Raw genomic sequence first — 17,604 nt, 5'->3', positions numbered from 1 at the left:
GCTATAGTCAGGTTTTCTAAAGTATTAATAGTCTAATTAGATATATCTGCAGAACTGGTGCCCTCTTATCTCCAGCTCTGGGGCGTTATTGGCAGTTTCTTGGCTCATTACTTACCGACTATCAGATTTCCTTTGCACTACCTGGCTTTTATGAAATCTTGCCTATGAAAAGAAAGCAGAGTAGCCACAGTGTGCACATCCTATGGTTCTTATAAGCAGCTGCTCATGCGTCAACGATTTACAACACTTTAGGCAATAAGATTGAAAAGACTTTAGCCATATTACTCTCCAGTAGCAAAATTACCTTTCCGGGGCAGTGACGTGCAACGAATTTTCCTTTATAGAAAGTTGTCAGTCTTCAATTACTAAGTATTAAATTTGAAAGTACAGCATGACCGATACTTGGATTTCTGTGTCGTACGCATTCTGGCTCAGAGGAACAGAAAATTACATTTGCCTTCCATATATGTTTGCCTGGGTTTCGAGTGACCTCATGCCAAATGGAAATTGGTTGAGAAATCTTGGTTAAGTGCTCAGTGAACAATGGTCTGCATTAAAAAGTGCATGCATAATTTTGCACAATGTAGATTCAACTGACAGTCCATTGAAAGACGTCTCGGGATTAAATGAGCATGAAGACCAAATTGCCCTCTCACCCCAGAAAAGGGTGGTCCCTTATAGTCACACGAACACTTCATTGGCTAAGCGGTGTGACCAATCTTAAAATGCACCCTGCGGTAGCATCTGTAGGTTAATAGCAGCTCTTTGTCTCCGCTGCTTTCTGCCTTTAGTCTTTTCCCTGAATTCCATCACAAAAAGTTTTACAATTAAAAAATGTCCTGACAACCATTTTTGTAAATTGACCTTAGCATCTAATCTTTCCTTATTCAACGTGGGTGACAAAAATGTGAACTTCTCATGAATGAGCCAGCTGTCTAAATCTGTCAAATAGCACAGTTTTATTACACTCTTCATAATCGGCAAAGCAAGAAAGTCACTGAAGTATTTTAGCAACATTTAAATATCTGACAGAGGTAACATCTTTAACACTTTCTTTAATGAAATATATTTAAAAGTAAACCCAACTTTAACTCCGCTGTGATGCATTATTTTCAACAACCAGCTGGGGAGATGCGACAGTTCTTTTCTCACTGTTCAGTTCCTGGAGACTTAAAAAATACCACGGGTAGTACCTAAATTGAAGATCCCCAGTAATACATATGCCATAGTCATGTAGAGAAGGGATAACAATGATCTTAGAGTTTTGATCTTAAAATAAAGACAATTTAGTTTACTAGTGAAATCAGAAAATAAAACTCCAGTAAAAGCTAAGAATTAAATCCAGGCCTCATGCAAATCAATGGCAAAAAACTCACATCGGCTGTGCTGCACCCAGAAAATCACTTTCAAAATTTAAGCAAAATACTTCAGTTTATTTTATTAAAAAGAAAATTTCTGTTTCAGACGTTCCAGCAAAACTTCAAAACTAAGAAGTAATCTAAGTGAAGATTAGAGGGAGAGGGGAGATAGTTTGTGGAAAGTGTTTTGTTTCATTTTTAAATCATCTTTTATATCATGTGAAAGCAAGCATCTGCATTAAGCCCACATGGGTACATAGGAAGTCCCAGTGGAAAAGAAGTATTCTCAAAAAAAAGACACAAAAAATCCTAGCTGCTTATTTATCAAAAGAAATTATACTATTAAAAAGAGTGAGTAAACCCCAGGCCTAGCCACCCAAGATGCTAATATAAAAAGGGCAACTGCAGTAATTGCCCTGAGAATTGGCATACAAAAAAAAAAAAAAAAAAAAGGGTCTGTAGAAAGCCCGTTGCCAGTTAGGTCATTCTGCAGCCATTCTCACACAACCTCCGAGAGTGTCCCAGAATAAAACTGAGCTTATAAATGAAACTAGATAAATGAGGCAATTAGATAAGGGCCTCCAGAAGGGATTTTATGTATGTGTTCAAGTTGTCTCTGTCTCTGTCTCTCTCTCTCCTAATCTTTTATTCCATTCATTTCTTCCTTTATTTGGAGATACTGCCTCTCTGTTCCCAACACATTGTACATTTCAAGCATTCTTTGAGGCTTTCTGCTGCTCAGAGAACAAACATACCTGTTGCAAGAAACATAACTCTATTCCTGATGTCTGCTAGTTTTCAACCCTCATTTTATTATTTTGGGACAGAAAACCTTCATCTTTCGCTTTTTAAATGCCACTGATCAGAAAGAAGGCATATTATTGGAATATAAGGAGAAACATCGTTACTCCATAGATAAGTAGGGGGACAAAAAGATGTTATGTAAAATCAGCTCCAAATTGTTTCACTCCATTTCAGAAAAACAGTAGACTCATTTTTCTAATGCGTCCAATAAGAAATATTAACTCAAACCCTCCCCCTCAAGGAAATAAATTTCTTCCGTTAACAGTCAGAGACACAGATGCAAACCCTTTGTACCTTTAAATTCTCACAGGTTGTTCTATTTCATGCAAACAAAATGTAAGTTAGGTATAAATAAGAGTATAAATTCTGTATCGCCAACATGACACCGCTGTTTATCTCCTTCTCTCATTCACTTCTCCACATTTTGGCTTTGCAGCTCCTTCCTTTCTAGAACCACAGCAAACATCAATAATCCCTGCTTGCTGCAGGTGATGCTTATTATTTTTGAAACTGCCTAACAGACGTGTGCATCAAAGAGGCTTCCCAGCAGGCTGAGGGTTTTATCTTTTGATCATTCCACAGAACTTTGTTATTTTATAGTGACTTCCAATGCTGTATCTTAGCTGGACACTTACAGTTCAGGAGTACCAGCCTCAAGCAGCTCAGCCTCAGGCTGTGAAGCTCAGCCGCAGACAGACTGAAGCTGGAGGGAGGGAGAAAGCACTTGGTCACTATACAGTCACTACGCTTATCAGAAAGTTAACGATTTCAATCCAATAATCAGATGCCTCAAGTAAAAAGGAGAACGACATTCCTGAGATGATGAAATGTTGCTTTTCAGTATACACTTTCTCTAATTTGTGGTTAGAAACGAGGACCTTTTCATGTACAAATATGCAAAATGGAGACTCTGAAATCACTTACGAACAAGTAATTTTTCACAGGTGTAAAGTCCCATTAAGGTGAAAATAAATATTCGTACATGTAATTCTACTTGCATCCATGAAATAGGCATTTATAAGACTGGGTCTATATGGAAAAAACAGCTCCGAGGACATCCTGCTCTGCTTATTTTTCCTTAAATCCTTTAAAAAACATTAATGCATTTAAATTTACTATCCTTTAGTTTAACTGTGTATCAGTTTAATTAGGAATGATACCATTTTGATCTTCTGTCCAACTTAAAAGGTGATCTTTGTCTCAGAAAAAACAGAAGGGAGTAATGAAGTAAATAAAAACTAATTTTTCCCATTTTGCAATATTGAAAATTGACCAATATTTTATTTTTGTCATTTAAAAAAAAATAACTAAGAATCTTACCAAAATGGCAACCAACCCTTTAAGTTTATTTTAAACCAAATTTTCAGAAAAAATGTACCAAGTAATCTGGGTTCTGGCTACAAAAAAATGATAAATATTTCCCTAAGAAGTTTCAGGGCAAAATGTTGTAGAAACATTGAAAAAAGTTAAGACCATTTTGCTAAAATGTTCGTTGTTTTCAACAGCAGAGTAATTCAGTGAAATAAGACAGATGTACTTTTTAGGATAAAGGTGTGAAACAGCAGAAGCCACCTGAAAGCTTAGTACAGGATTACTTTAATCTTTGAGGGCCTGACTCGAAGTCCATTGATGTCAACTGAAAATCGCCTATTGACTTCATTAGTTATAGGATTAAGTCCTTAAAAGATATCCACTTAGCTGGCAGAAGATCTTAACTTCAGACATCAGTGCGTGATGTGCACGACCTCTCAGTGTCTGCATCTGCAGTCATTAGACACACCAAGGTTTTCTGAAATAAGACTGCAGATTCAGCCCTGCATAAAGCCGTACGGAGCATATCCTACTTAAAGACATACAGAGCATAACCAGTCCTCTTGGGTTTCCTTATAGGTATTGCCAACAGTTACACAAGGGGTCTATTAAATCTGCCAGACTTCTCGATACTTTTAAAATGTTGAGCAATTAGCTCACATTTTTTCTCTTTCACACATATATATGCTTATTTCAAATATGTAAGCATATGCCACTAAGCAGGAAAGTAATTAAAATACCAAGTCAGTGGCCCCATTTTATGAAATAGCCATAGTAAGACAGGGCCCAAAGTTGCCCCCACAGATGCACACAAGCATCCATGGAAGAGTTCCCTCAACTGTTTTGAGTCCAGTATTACAAAGGCTGAATTCAGCAGCGTTAGGCACATTTTCAAACCTTTCTTCCTGTATTTAATAGGGATGGTGTAATATTTCAATCAAGACTATATCCTAATCCAAAAATGTTGTTGTCACCCTTACTAATAAGACTAGTAAGACTGAAAGCGATGAGACTCCTCAGTACTGAAATGGCAGACGTAAGCGATTATGGGGTGGGACATGAGCAGGCATTCTATAGACGCGTGTGAGGCAAAGGGATAGCCGCTTGCCTTTGTACATTGATTTCAATTACGACTCTGCACACAGAATTTATCGTGCTATAAAATGCACAACATCCAAACAATCTTAGCACAGCAATTAATTCTGCATAGATTTACACCGGGCAGACTGACTAATCAGACAGTATTACTAATGCCTTATCTGGGAAAAGAGAAACATTGCTATTCTATAGCACTGTACAAGTGCTTCAACTGACACATCAACTTTTTTCCTTCAGTTCACTCATGAGTTATTAATAATTACTACTTTGGTCTATAGATTAGCAAAGGATTATCATGTTGTCCCATAACCCAAAGAAAACTTCCATAGGCTTCCATAGGAAATTTTTCTTCACGTTACACTGTACAGTTTGATTTGAAAGCCAAGTGACACACCTGCTTACCAGAGCTCTCAGTACTGAAAATATATCATCCTAGTGATCATTTCATGCTATAGGAATTCACAAAAAAATAATATTCTGTGTTATATACATTTAATGTGTGTCTTTATCTATTGTCTACTGCACACACGCTGGCTTCCACAATCAAAAATGTCAGAAATTATTGCTAAGAATGTGCACAAACAGCAAGCTGCATTATTGGAGAAGAGTTTTATTTCTACTGATAAAAAACAACTTTCCATCTGTTATAAGCGATCAGTAGGGCCCCATGTATCATATAATTAAGTTCCTTTTACAGCCTATGAGATTTTTCCCATTCATTTTCATTTTGCAATGAAAACAGAAGTGAAAAAAATTTTAAATGAAAAGTTTCTTAAATTCCCAGGAAATTTCAGAAAGAAGGTGCCAGCTAAAGCATGTGAATATATGCAGGGGCTGTGTTCACAATATTCTTGGGTGGAAAGAAGGCAGAGAGAGGTGGCTGTTTTGGAGGGGTTTTTTTAATGTAGGATGCATTTTGCTGTAGGACAAAAAGGTGGCTTGCATCACAAGGCAGTAACAAACAAATCCCATTTTCTGAATGTTCCTAGGAGGAGCTGCTAAAAGGAAAATGTTCTAGGCAGAGTCAAAACTTATGTGCAGAATGAACTTAATTCATATCAAGATAGTATACTGAGACCAGAAACCATCTGGTATTGTCACCAGATGTATCTTATAGTGATCTCCATTAATACCAGAAGCAGTAACCCTACCCTGTGAATTATCCAGAAATGCTCTTAGCTGTCCCCCACGAAATATACTGCAGAATTAAAAGTTCAATTCCCTTTTGAGAACAATTAGATTGTAATGGGAGCCAAGCAGAAAGGGAAAAGGAAATAACAAAATTCTGTCACTTGAGAACATTACTGTTGTGATATTCCTCTGTTCAATTAGTGTTATTTTATAGTATCTGTCAGGTACTGTATGTACATTTGAAATGTGGGAAAATAGCTTAGAAAATATCATTCAAACTATGCTTAAGTATCTTCTGTAAACTGTATTATGCTACTAAGCATATACAGGCACCAATCTAGCAGAGCACTGGAGCACACAAGTAATCTTAAGCATATGAGTCTCACTGAAGTCATGTGCTTAACGTTATTAATATAATTAAGTGCTTTCTTGGTTTGAGACGTTACAAGTCTTTGCAAGTCTACCTACGTAGACTACATATGCTATACGTGTATTTCTTTTTAGGGAGACAGCATGGCTGAAGTTCTCAACAAGATAACTCAGTTACTGTCTGTCACAAATTCTATATAACCTGAAATAATTGCATCTCTGTGCCTCCACTTTCCATCTGAAAATTAGTGAAATCAATCCTTGTAAAGCGCTTTGAGCTCTTCAAATGAAAAGTGCTATAAAAAGTACAAATTATTATTATATTATTGAACACCATGTATGTATACACACTATTATGTAATATATAATATATGTATAATGCATATAAATTCTAACAAATGTATTTGTGTAATATCTGAGAAATGGAACAGTTGTATCTGGAAGTGATAAATGCATAGAGTTGGATTTATTGTTAATCTGTGGATTTAATGATTTTTTTAGACAAAAGGATGTTTAAGTGTATAATTGCTTTTCTTAATTTAATATATTTATGTAAATGCATGCCTCACGTTCTGGATAGATAGTTATTCTGTGTCCCTTAAGCTAATAAAATATATTAAACTTTATCTTACTATAGAAGGTACACCTGCTGCTTTAATTTTTTTTGTTTTTAATATTTTTGTTATGACTAAATGCATAATTTAAAATTAATGAAATTTTAATTTTAATTGGCTCTTTGATCTTTGCAGTAAAAGCAAAACGCCAGCATTTTATATATTCTTTGAAATGTACACTAGCTTTATTTATATAAATTCTAAGATGCTTTCATAAAATGTGACTGAACACTGCTATTATTTTTGGAATGGGAAGTTTGGAATGGGGTTTCCTGTTTGCTTCTGGATAAATGAGAGCGAAAATTAAGACCTCCATATTGAAAAGATACCTGTTTCATTGCAAGCAATAGGTGAATGCACATACAACTTGAACAAGGGGATTTCATGTACAGGCTTTTCAAGTATACATATCTTGGAGAATTAGTTCAGTAACGATGGGAGAAACGTTGGGAGTCATGTCTTTGTTTTGTTTATTAAATATCTTCAGAGAAGCATGTCATCAAATCAACATATGTTAAGTTCAGATGTGCTATTTCCAGTGATTTAAATAAGGGCCATAAAAAATGGATGCAGCGTGGAATTCTTTCCATTTCTCCCCATCTTAAGTAACAGGTTCTGTTCCATTGAAATCAACACCTAAGCATATATGTGGGAGCAGGGCCAACTCAATATATCAACTCACTGTATTTTTTGATAAGGAACATTTAATCATGACACTTAAACGCAAATTACATTTGCAGCTTACATCTGTGAGAGAAAAAACCAGTTTGGACAGGGAGCACTAAAGAGCTTTCACACACTAATTTTACCTTAGTGGTTTGGAAATGCTGTTGAATTAGTCTTACACATTTAACTTACCTAAAGCGTTCAGCCCGTCCTGCGTTTATTTTTTAGACTAAAGAATGAAGCATTACTGACACTACAATATTGATGCTATCTCTACATTTCAGATATAAGCCAAAATAATCTTGAAATTCTCATGAAATTGTTTTTCCATTTTTCAGCTAGTTATACCATTAGCGATATGGGCTGGTGGCCAGCCAGAGAACTAGGATCCAAGGAAAATTTGAACTTCACCCAAATTTGAGGATATTTGAAAACTGTATTTTACTTCAGTTTTTCAATGAATAAATACAGCGGTTGCAGCAATGTTCTTTTAAATAATTTTTCTTAAAAATTTTCTTCATTTGAAGAAGAGCTCAGAAGAAAACAGCTGAAAGATAGCAAATAAAGAATGAAGAAATCAAAGAGGATTGTTTTACATTTTTAGTGGGACCTATATATTCATGTAGAAAGTAAAATAATTCTGTGAGGTATAGTACATAACTACAATAAATACAGTGCAGCATGTAGTTCTGGTGACATCATGAGTCATTGAGTTTGTTCTTGTAATTTATTAAGAAATTATGAAAACCCACTGACATATTTATAAGCCTTGGAATTAACAGCTACCTTTCATTTCTTTTACAACACATAAGACATGAATTTTACTTAAAGAATTATATACACTCAGCTGTGTACAGCAAGACTGTAATTCTATCTAGAGCTTCTGATGGCATCCTAAACCTGAGGGGCCAAATTCTGCTCTGCCTTTAGATCAATCAAAGGAGGTATCCTTGGCCTCTTGAATGAGGCTTGCACAGTTTGTCAAAGTCATCAGAACTTTCAAAAGGAATTCAAAGCCTAAATGCACAATTCTGGAGCATTTCATTTTAGTAATATAGTTACTAATAATACCTTTGCTTCAGTATTTAATCACTATTCCCAAAATATATACTTCGAATAAGCTTCTGTCCTTTTATTGCCTTCTCTTTACTTCCACGTATAGCTCTTCTGTTCGTTATTTGTTTTCTTATAGAGATGCTGCTTCTCCATTCTTTTGCACTAAATTTACTACATATTTACAAGTTTTTAACAAGATTGATTATGGCACAAGTGCTTTTTTTCTATTTTATTTTAACAAAAACACTAAGTAAGGGATCAGCCCCTGGTTTAACTCTAAATTAAAAATGCACCACAAGTAAGTAGGGTAGAATCTTTAAAATGCCAAAGAATCATTTCGGTCTATGTGGTTGCATTTATTTACTTTGGGGGAAGGGTTGGTTTGAGTCATATTTGATGACATGTCTACGGATGACATACATCTCTGGCAGAATTGGGCAAAGTGGGACATAGCTTTGGTTTTGAAAAACCTCACTGAACAGTGGCTTTCTTGTTTGCTTGGTTTGGGGTGGTTTCTGGGGTTTCTGGTTTTTTTTAAATTTTTTTTTTAGGTTTTTTGTCTTTCAGAGCTAGGACTACTCCTGGATTTTATCTGAATTCCAAAATTTTGGGCTGAAACAGTTGAATGAATGGCTCTTATACTGGTTCAACATTCAATAATTAAAATTTATCATTTATTACTTAGGCTATTGCCAATATTGCAGCCTTCTTCAACTGTTGCTTATCTTACATTAGCACAAATTCACTGAAATCAGTGTTGTCAGGAGGTGAATCAGGTTATGTTAAGTAGTTGCTTTTCCTTCTCACTCATTTTATATCACTTAAAATACATTACACTCAGAAGTGTTTGCCATACTGTTCCACAATGAAACCAGCATCATCATACTAGCAGAGTTTGCTCCAGTTACACACACAGTTCCACGTGTTTCACCTTTCACTATGTACGTTTGATTACTCAGAGATGGATTGACTGAGGGAGGGAAGGTAGGAGTTGTATGCCAGTCCTCCATTAGATCAAGTGGCATGTTCCCCCTTCAATATTAGAAAATTGAAATTGGGTGATATATATGCAAGCTATTTCCACATCAGGGAAGGGGAACATACACGCGAATCAAAGAGCTGCATTTGGTTCAGGAGGTTTACAAAGAAGAGATCCAAACTCTACAAACTCCCATGCAGTGGAATTAGTGCTTTCCTGGTCAGATGAATAGAACAGGTGCAGATATAGCTTTCAGGTCTTTAAACTACACCAGCCCAAATAAATTACAGCTATGGAGCATGTTTAGCAATTTCAAGCAAACTTTAGAAATGCAATGCCCATGGTGCAGATAAAGTGCTTATGAAAAAGGTGGACGCAACATCTGTACTGGCATGGAACGCCTGTTCTAAAGTAATAGCTGCAAAATGCCTCCTATAAAGCATAAGACTGTTAGTACAGCTGCAGCTTTTAATAGCTATTGAATTTCTTGATCAGGGAGGCAGATCCAGAGCAAGGGAAATGGACAAGTGGAACTATAAACTGCTATTTTACACCTATGAATGTAATATCAAATAAATGTGGTCAAACCCACTTTTATTTTTTTTAAGAAATTCATCCCTAGACAGCCTCGTGCGAGATCTTACCTAGCAAGCCATCAGGAGGCACTTATGTCAGCCTCACCCTGAGGTTTCCGAGATGTATAACTGTACGGTCTACATATACCTGTTGCTTATTATATCTGTAACAGAAACCTGCAGCTACACACACATGCGTAATACCTCATGCATCATTTGTGCACTTATTCAAAGCTATTTGGTTCTAGATCAATGCAAACAAGGAATGAAAAGGTACACAATAGATTAGATAGTTTAAAAGATGGTTAAAAAATAAATAATAATAAAAAAAAATACAAGAGAAAAATTATAGTGAAGTGACTGAGTTGCACAGAGACTTGAATATAGGCAACAGGATGCAACCAGTAAACTCATTACCATGTTAGCTTATTAAAATTATTCCAAAGAATACAGCTGTTTGACATTTTCTGGGTTTTCTTATTTAAATACGTTAGTAGTAAGATGAATTTGTGTCTAAGAGGCCCCCTGTGAATTACTAGAATCATATTTACTTTGCATTTATAATTACAGCTTTTTGTTTATGATGGAACTTCTATGGCATCATCAGATTTTCAGCATGCAGATAAACTGTCATTTTGATATTTTCTAAACTTACTATTGTCTTGCAAATTCTTCACTTCTTTTATTAGCCTGGAAATAAAATACATCACATAATACTCAGGTAGCAGTGACTGCTGAGACTGCAGATTGACCTGGTATGGAATTCACCTGAATTACCCCAGATGGAACACTCTTGGTATCTTACGTTTAATGTCTGTCATACACAGACTGGACTGGAATTTTTTGTTTTGTTTTGTTTTGTTTAGGACCACTTTTTCTTCCAAGAAGATAGCAGGTTTCAAACTACATGCTGTTGATATCTACCCAAAGTGTGTCCCAGGCACATAAACCCTTCTGAGTCCCAAACAACAATCCCGTCTACCCAATTTCCAGTACTACTTAAATTTCCTGGCACCTGAACTCACTACGTACCTTTTAATCTGGCTAGAAATTTTTCTGGCTGGCATACATCCTCAGAAGTACGTGAACAATATGGAGATGGATATTTATCTCCTAAAAGCAATCCAGGATAAGACGTACAACTGCCAAAGCTTGCTTGAGACCTTGGAGAATCCTGAAAAGTTAGTCATAGTCAGCACCTCAATTAACTTCATGGGTGGTGGTGCCAGTTTAATGATAAGAACACTACTACAATTCAGAAAGAGGTGGATCTAACTCTTCTGGTTACTTCCCAAGAAATTGCTTTGACTGCAGTCCTTCTGGTTGAATCCAAGCTATGATGCAGCCAGAAATGATAAAAATCAGTGGGTCAAAAGAAGAGAGAGAAGAATGGAGTCAGAATCTTCTGGTCTAGGAAGCTTATTTGAAAGTGGAAAGGCCCACTAAATTAGTTCTGCTTAACAATTTAGTTATACACACTCCAGGAAGCAGGACCCAGTACCTCAGTTCTTCCTCCTTCCAGGTGAGTCAAACTCCCTTTTCTGCCTCTATGCTCTGCTTTTCCGACTGGTCCGTTTTCAACAGGCAGCACTGAGAATGCTGCTTCTTCTGCACTTCTTCACTTACCCCTCACTGTGGCAGAGCATCTCTGAAACCTCCAAGAAGTTTTGTAAAAGAATTTAGGGACAAGACCCAAAGTGGTTTTTTATAGGGAATAATCGGGGATTTTTTAGTTATTACTATTCTACAAATGATAAAAGCCCCAGTTCATATCACAGGCATAGATTTACAAGGAAGAGAAGACTAAAAAGAAAAAGCAAAAAGCCATCACACGAACTGCTAAGAAAACAGCCCCAACATAAAAATTACCACCTGAAAGCTAGAAGTTATTTCTTTTGTTTTTCAAAATCCACCTGCCAAAAAAGATCACAGAGTAAATCCAGATCTGTTGATGTCCATAGCACCTCTGCCTGTGATTTCAGCGGTGCCAGCATACCAACCCACAGAGAGATTAAAATCTGATGAAGTTTAACTGAGTCTTTAGGAAGGCAAGTTCAGACGGCAATGGGCTTCAGTGGAGTGTGTGGCTATCATTGTGAGTTTTGAGCTTCAGCTCCCTGACAAATGAATACCTCTACAAAAAGCTCAAAACGAAAGATTTGTCAGACTATGGGACTGAGACATTAAAAAACCACGAGATTAAATGAATCCTTTCATGCATCTTTTGAACAGGTAACAGAAAGTGCTGAAGTCTATCTTATAAAAGGAAATGAAAGGGAAGACATGTCTGTGCTGAAGTTTTTAGTGACTACTGAGTTGCACAAAGATCTGGGAGACAGCTTTAAGTCAGCTTGAGTATGAGCAGCAGTCTAGTAGTGGCATCAGGAAGTCTAGGGAAGCAAAGAAACATCCCAGGTAAGCCTGTGAAGCTCTGCATGACTATTTTTAACTGCGACCAGTCTCCTAAAGTGCTTACTGACACCTCATTCAGAAATTTACGCTATGTGCTGCGGTCACTATTAACTGCAGTACAGACACGGCCAAAGACTCATCTTTAGTATCATTACTGACTTCAGTAAAACTTTCCACAGATCAGAAGATTATCACTCAAATTAACAGGGATTAATTAACAATTAATGTTAACCCTTTTATAAAGAGTAAACCCATGCAAATCAGATTCCTTCCTCTGCCTATTTTGAAAGCTACCTGCTCAGAAAGAGCTTTCTATCAATTATCTGTAATGGGATTTTCAGCACATTTTCCCCTCAGAAATAGGTAATGCTGATAAACTTTGCACAACAACTATGAGAGACAAAAGAATTTAAACAAATGAATATTCACTGGATTGCAAACATTCAGATTAACATAATCAGGGTAGTAATTAGCACTCCTATAAAATGACAGTACAATATATGATAATGCTTAAAGTAAATAAACTGGATTTCGCCTATGTAGAATATTTTCACTGATTTCAATTAAACATAAAATTCTCCTGCATTTTCTGCCTTAACAACTATCCTATATTTTTTACTATTATAAAACAACTGCTACCTTGCATTTCAACCACACAGATAGGTTAGCTATTATTACTTACCTCCTGCTTTTTCATGTGGTCATAAAAGCATGAGGTTTGGCCTTCTTTCTGTTGGTTCATGGTGACCAAATATTTCAAATATTATTTTGGCCACAGCGCAGTTTTGCACATACAGCATGTAAACTGCTTAGCACAAAAGAGAAAAGGGATCTGCAGGCCCATTTCCTGCCACTAACAAGTGAAAAGAAACATAAAGTGTAACCTGAAAAATCAAAGAATTAACTGAACTGTATCAGATGTGCACACTTATGTACACGAGTGTAATTAACTCTTAAAATTTTGCATGCACAAAAATTGTACTTTTCGTAATCTAGAAAATCCTTCAGCATCAGCTATATATATATAAAACATATATTTATTAAAATACACTAAAGCAATGCGTCACTTGAATACAGACAGATCAACATATTAAGTCTAAGAATATATCTGCAGAAGGTAGTCACATCTATCAAAAATTCTGCAAATTGACGGGGATGGAAACATCTGGGAGGCACTATCCAAACTGAAAACTTACATGACACGTTGCGGAAGATACTACCTACAATATCCCATTCTTAAGATCAAATGGCCGTTACATCACAGGTATGAAATGAAAGAATGTGGCCCAGGGGTTTTTAAGAATATATCTGCAGAAGGTAGTCACATCTATCAAAAATTCTGCAAATTGACGGGGATGGAAACATCTGGGAGGCACTATCCAAACTGAAAACTTACATGACACGTTGCGGAAGATACTACCTACAATATCCCATTCTTAAGATCAAATGGCCGTTACATCACAGGTATGAAATGAAAGAATGTGGCCCAGGGGTTTTTTACATCATAAAAAAATTAAAGTTCAAACTAATTTTTTCAGTTTGCTTCTATCAAGGAATGACCATAAGAATTTCCAAGCAATATGCAGGGGAATATTTTAATAACAGGAATGGAATAAAACTCTCAGAAAAGGAATTAGAACCTGATTTTTAAAATCATTTGCACAGAAAATTGATGTCTGAACAACCTTGAAATTCTGGGTTTATTTAATGATCCTGCAAATTGCCCTACTTGCCAGCTTTAGAAGTATAAGCAGTTGGAATGAACACATAGCATCTGCTTATGGATTTAAGAGTTTCACATATATATCATTTTCAGAATCATATCTTGACAATAAAATGCTTCTTTTCACTCATGATTTCCTAGTGTGATATGATAATCTCTCCAATGTTCAAGATACAAGATGTTAAAAGTTACACAACACAAAATGTGTTTACATTTTTTAAGATATATTGGTCACTTACAGTAATTTTTTCTTCCACTCTCTTGATTAGTACGTATCCAAATGTCTCAGCAGCCCAAACATGAATGTGAATAGATAAGCTAAAATCTGAGAATTTCAGGAGTGGTGAAGTACATGCTTTCACCTCTCCCCCTTTTAAAAGTGTCAAATGCTTCCTGACACGCTTAGGTCCATGGAAATGGAACATATTTTCTCATTATGTTAATTAATGGGTCTGCTTGGGTGGCATAATTCAGTATAAATTTCCTTTAGTATTCTGTCATACCTAAAAAGGATCTTATTTTTGTGATGTCTTTAACTTTTTATGACTTCTACTCTGTTTAGTCTGTGTGTAATCCTTCTTTTGAAACCTAATGTCCTAGAAAATCTGCAGGTTTCTCTCAAAACTGGCACACTCTCTAGTTTATAGTCATTTCTTTTTCTTGCCTTCTTAGAACTCCATGCAAGTCCTTAAGGTGCAGTTCAGAGCTCAGGGAATTTATGATTACATCGTCAATGTAAACCGAAGCACTGCGATATATTAAAACTGACAAGATGCTGTTCATTAATCTCTGAAACATGGCCAGGTGTGATGTAATGAAGAGAGGCTTCCAACTCAGAGAAGCCTAACACAGCTCCTAGCTCAGCTTGATGGTGGCTTCCTTTACCTCATCTGGGAGAAGCACTGCCTGGGTGGGGACTCTCACTGGAAGCGTAATTTCAGAAAAATGTGGTTTGGGGAAAATGAGACAGGGTAATCCCTTGCCGTGCCAATGTTTCTCAAACAGCTCAGCTTCTGTTTTCCTTTCATTTCCAGGTTAGAACACTAACTTGGTCGTACTGTAGTGAACCACAACTTCCCAAGGAAATAGTTTGATGGGCTGGAGGTACATTTTTATGTATGAAAAAGAAGAGCATTTCAAGTACTGGAGTCTCAACTAGTGGAGAAAGCAACGGCAGGCTCGGAACACAGAACAGCAAGTGCTGCAATTTACACATGCGTTATAACTTGATCAAAACAAGGCTTTAAATTTGGTTGTGACAGTTTTAGTCTTTTTTTTTTAATGAATAGTTGTACTGTTACAACAGAAACAAGGGCAAAATCAGAAGAGACTAAATATAAGGAAAAGCTCAACATTTCCACATCATTAATTCAAACCTCAAAATAAATTGATAAATGTTATTGCCTAATTTTACTTCATTAACAGTGTATGTGGAATATGTATTGAATAAAAAGAAGACTTTGAAACTCATCCCTGCCACAGTAACAGAAGGAACTTTGTGAACGAAACTCGTATTCCTGAGTTGAAAAAGACAGACGTTTTTCCAAATATGGAAATAAAATGTGAAAATAAGTCTTTATACACTCCATGATTTAGCATTTTGTGTCCATGCAACATTGAGGTCCACATCCTAAAACAAGTTATGGCCAGAGTGCTTTGCTTTCTGCAAATCATAACCAAGCCGGCTTTTGCAGCAGCGCAAAACTGACTGATTGTTACAGATTACTTGATTTGATCAATTTTATCCAGCTACCAATGATAGCTTTTGAGTACAATGAACGCAGTTCCTACATCCACCCTGGGAACAAAAGACAGCTCTTCTCGGAAAAATAGGCTTTGGGTAACCTTTGTACCACCTTCTGAAATTTCTAGGAAAGAATGCAGAGCAAGACTAGCCTTTGCATTTTCTTCTGACCATGGAGAAGTTACAAGAAGGTCCCTCTTTTTAACTTCTCTTCCTATTTTTTGTTATTGTTGTTCTTGTTGTTATTATTATTACATTAAAATCTCTCCTCTCTCATCTCTCTCCAGAGACGAGTACTGCTAGCTCCTCCTGAGCTCCTCATTCATGGACAAAGTGAAAAAGACAGGATAGAACAGTAAGAAGACTGTGCAACTGGAAGCAGACACACTGATGGGAAAAGATTAGGGGTCTGAAAAATAGCAAAGAAAAGTGAAATGGAATGAAGGATTATAAAGAAAGAAGGACTCACTGGATAATGAGCCATGAAGAGAAAGTTAGGGATACAAACAATTAAGAGTCTTCCTTATATTTCATTGCTGTGAATTATTTGTGAATATGATAAACGTAAATACTTTTTAATACCTATCTCTACCCAGGCATCTTATAGACTTTTTTGCTGATATCACTACTGGTCATGGCATTGGGTAGTGCCAGTAGCAGAACAACAGTCAGGATCATTGGCAATGGCAGTCTCCACCTCTGTGTCAAACTATCTACTACTCGAAGCCACTTTGTACGCTACTGTGTTGTAGCAGCAGCAATTGTGAGTCCCTTATCTAGTTTGCACAGAGCTATCCAGGCTCTTAGATAAGCCTATCTATTCCCTCTTATCAGAATCCAAATCTTAGTAAAATATTACTCTTCTATGTCAATTATTAGAATGTATGCCTTCCTCTCTCAACTGTTTCTATCCTACCATGCATACCCCAATCACTGAACACTATCTTTAAAAGAGAAATTATGTAAGTAAATAGCTATGAATACACTGAAATTAGTCTGCAGCAGAATATTATACCTAAAATCTTAAATGTCTAATGGATTTACTGTATCTATGCTCAGGACTTTGAACTATTTTTTGCAAATATTCTGACATTTTACTTGCAGAAGTGGTTTAGAGAAAAAAAATTAAGCAGATACTGATGAACATTCCCAGAAGCTGAATCTGTATTTAACAAGAAACCAGATTGTCAGAGTTGTATTCATCCAGTAGATTAGAAATTTCTCTTATTGGCTATATTATCTATCAGAACTAAGTTTGAATATGATATCAAATAAGTACTGCACTGATTTGTTGGTAGATTGCCTTTAATTTAACTAGATATCTCTTATTTAACTACATTAATTGAATTAAATGTATAAAAATATTGAATGACTCACTTCAAACACTAAGCTTGAGAATATCTTAAATCTTGAGAATTACTTTGAACTCATTCACAAACAGACAAAAAGGTGGTGTATATCAAATAAAATATCCCCTAATAAGAAATCACTCAGCAACAGTCAAGGTACCGTTGCAACGTCCTGAGTTAACATTACATTCTTGCCCTAAGTTAACATTACACCCATTCTGGACCAGTTCCTGCCTTGTAAGATAATATGGCACAAGAGTTCTTGCTTTTGCTAGGATGTACCACTCACGTCCAGTTATCCCACAATACTTTATCCAAAGCCATCTCAGTCTTTCACCAGAGTGTTTTCTATTACAGAAAAGGCATTTGGCGAAGAAAGAAATATTTCTCGTTAGCTAAATATCTGAGAAAGCAG

The sequence above is a fragment of the Aptenodytes forsteri genome, unplaced genomic scaffold (assembly GCF_000699145.1).
Source record: "Aptenodytes forsteri isolate BGI_AS27 unplaced genomic scaffold, ASM69914v1 Scaffold227, whole genome shotgun sequence".
Lineage (NCBI taxonomy): Eukaryota > Metazoa > Chordata > Aves > Sphenisciformes > Spheniscidae > Aptenodytes > Aptenodytes forsteri.
The sequence above is the reverse complement of the archived record's forward strand: the minus strand, read 5'-3'. Positions refer to the sequence as shown.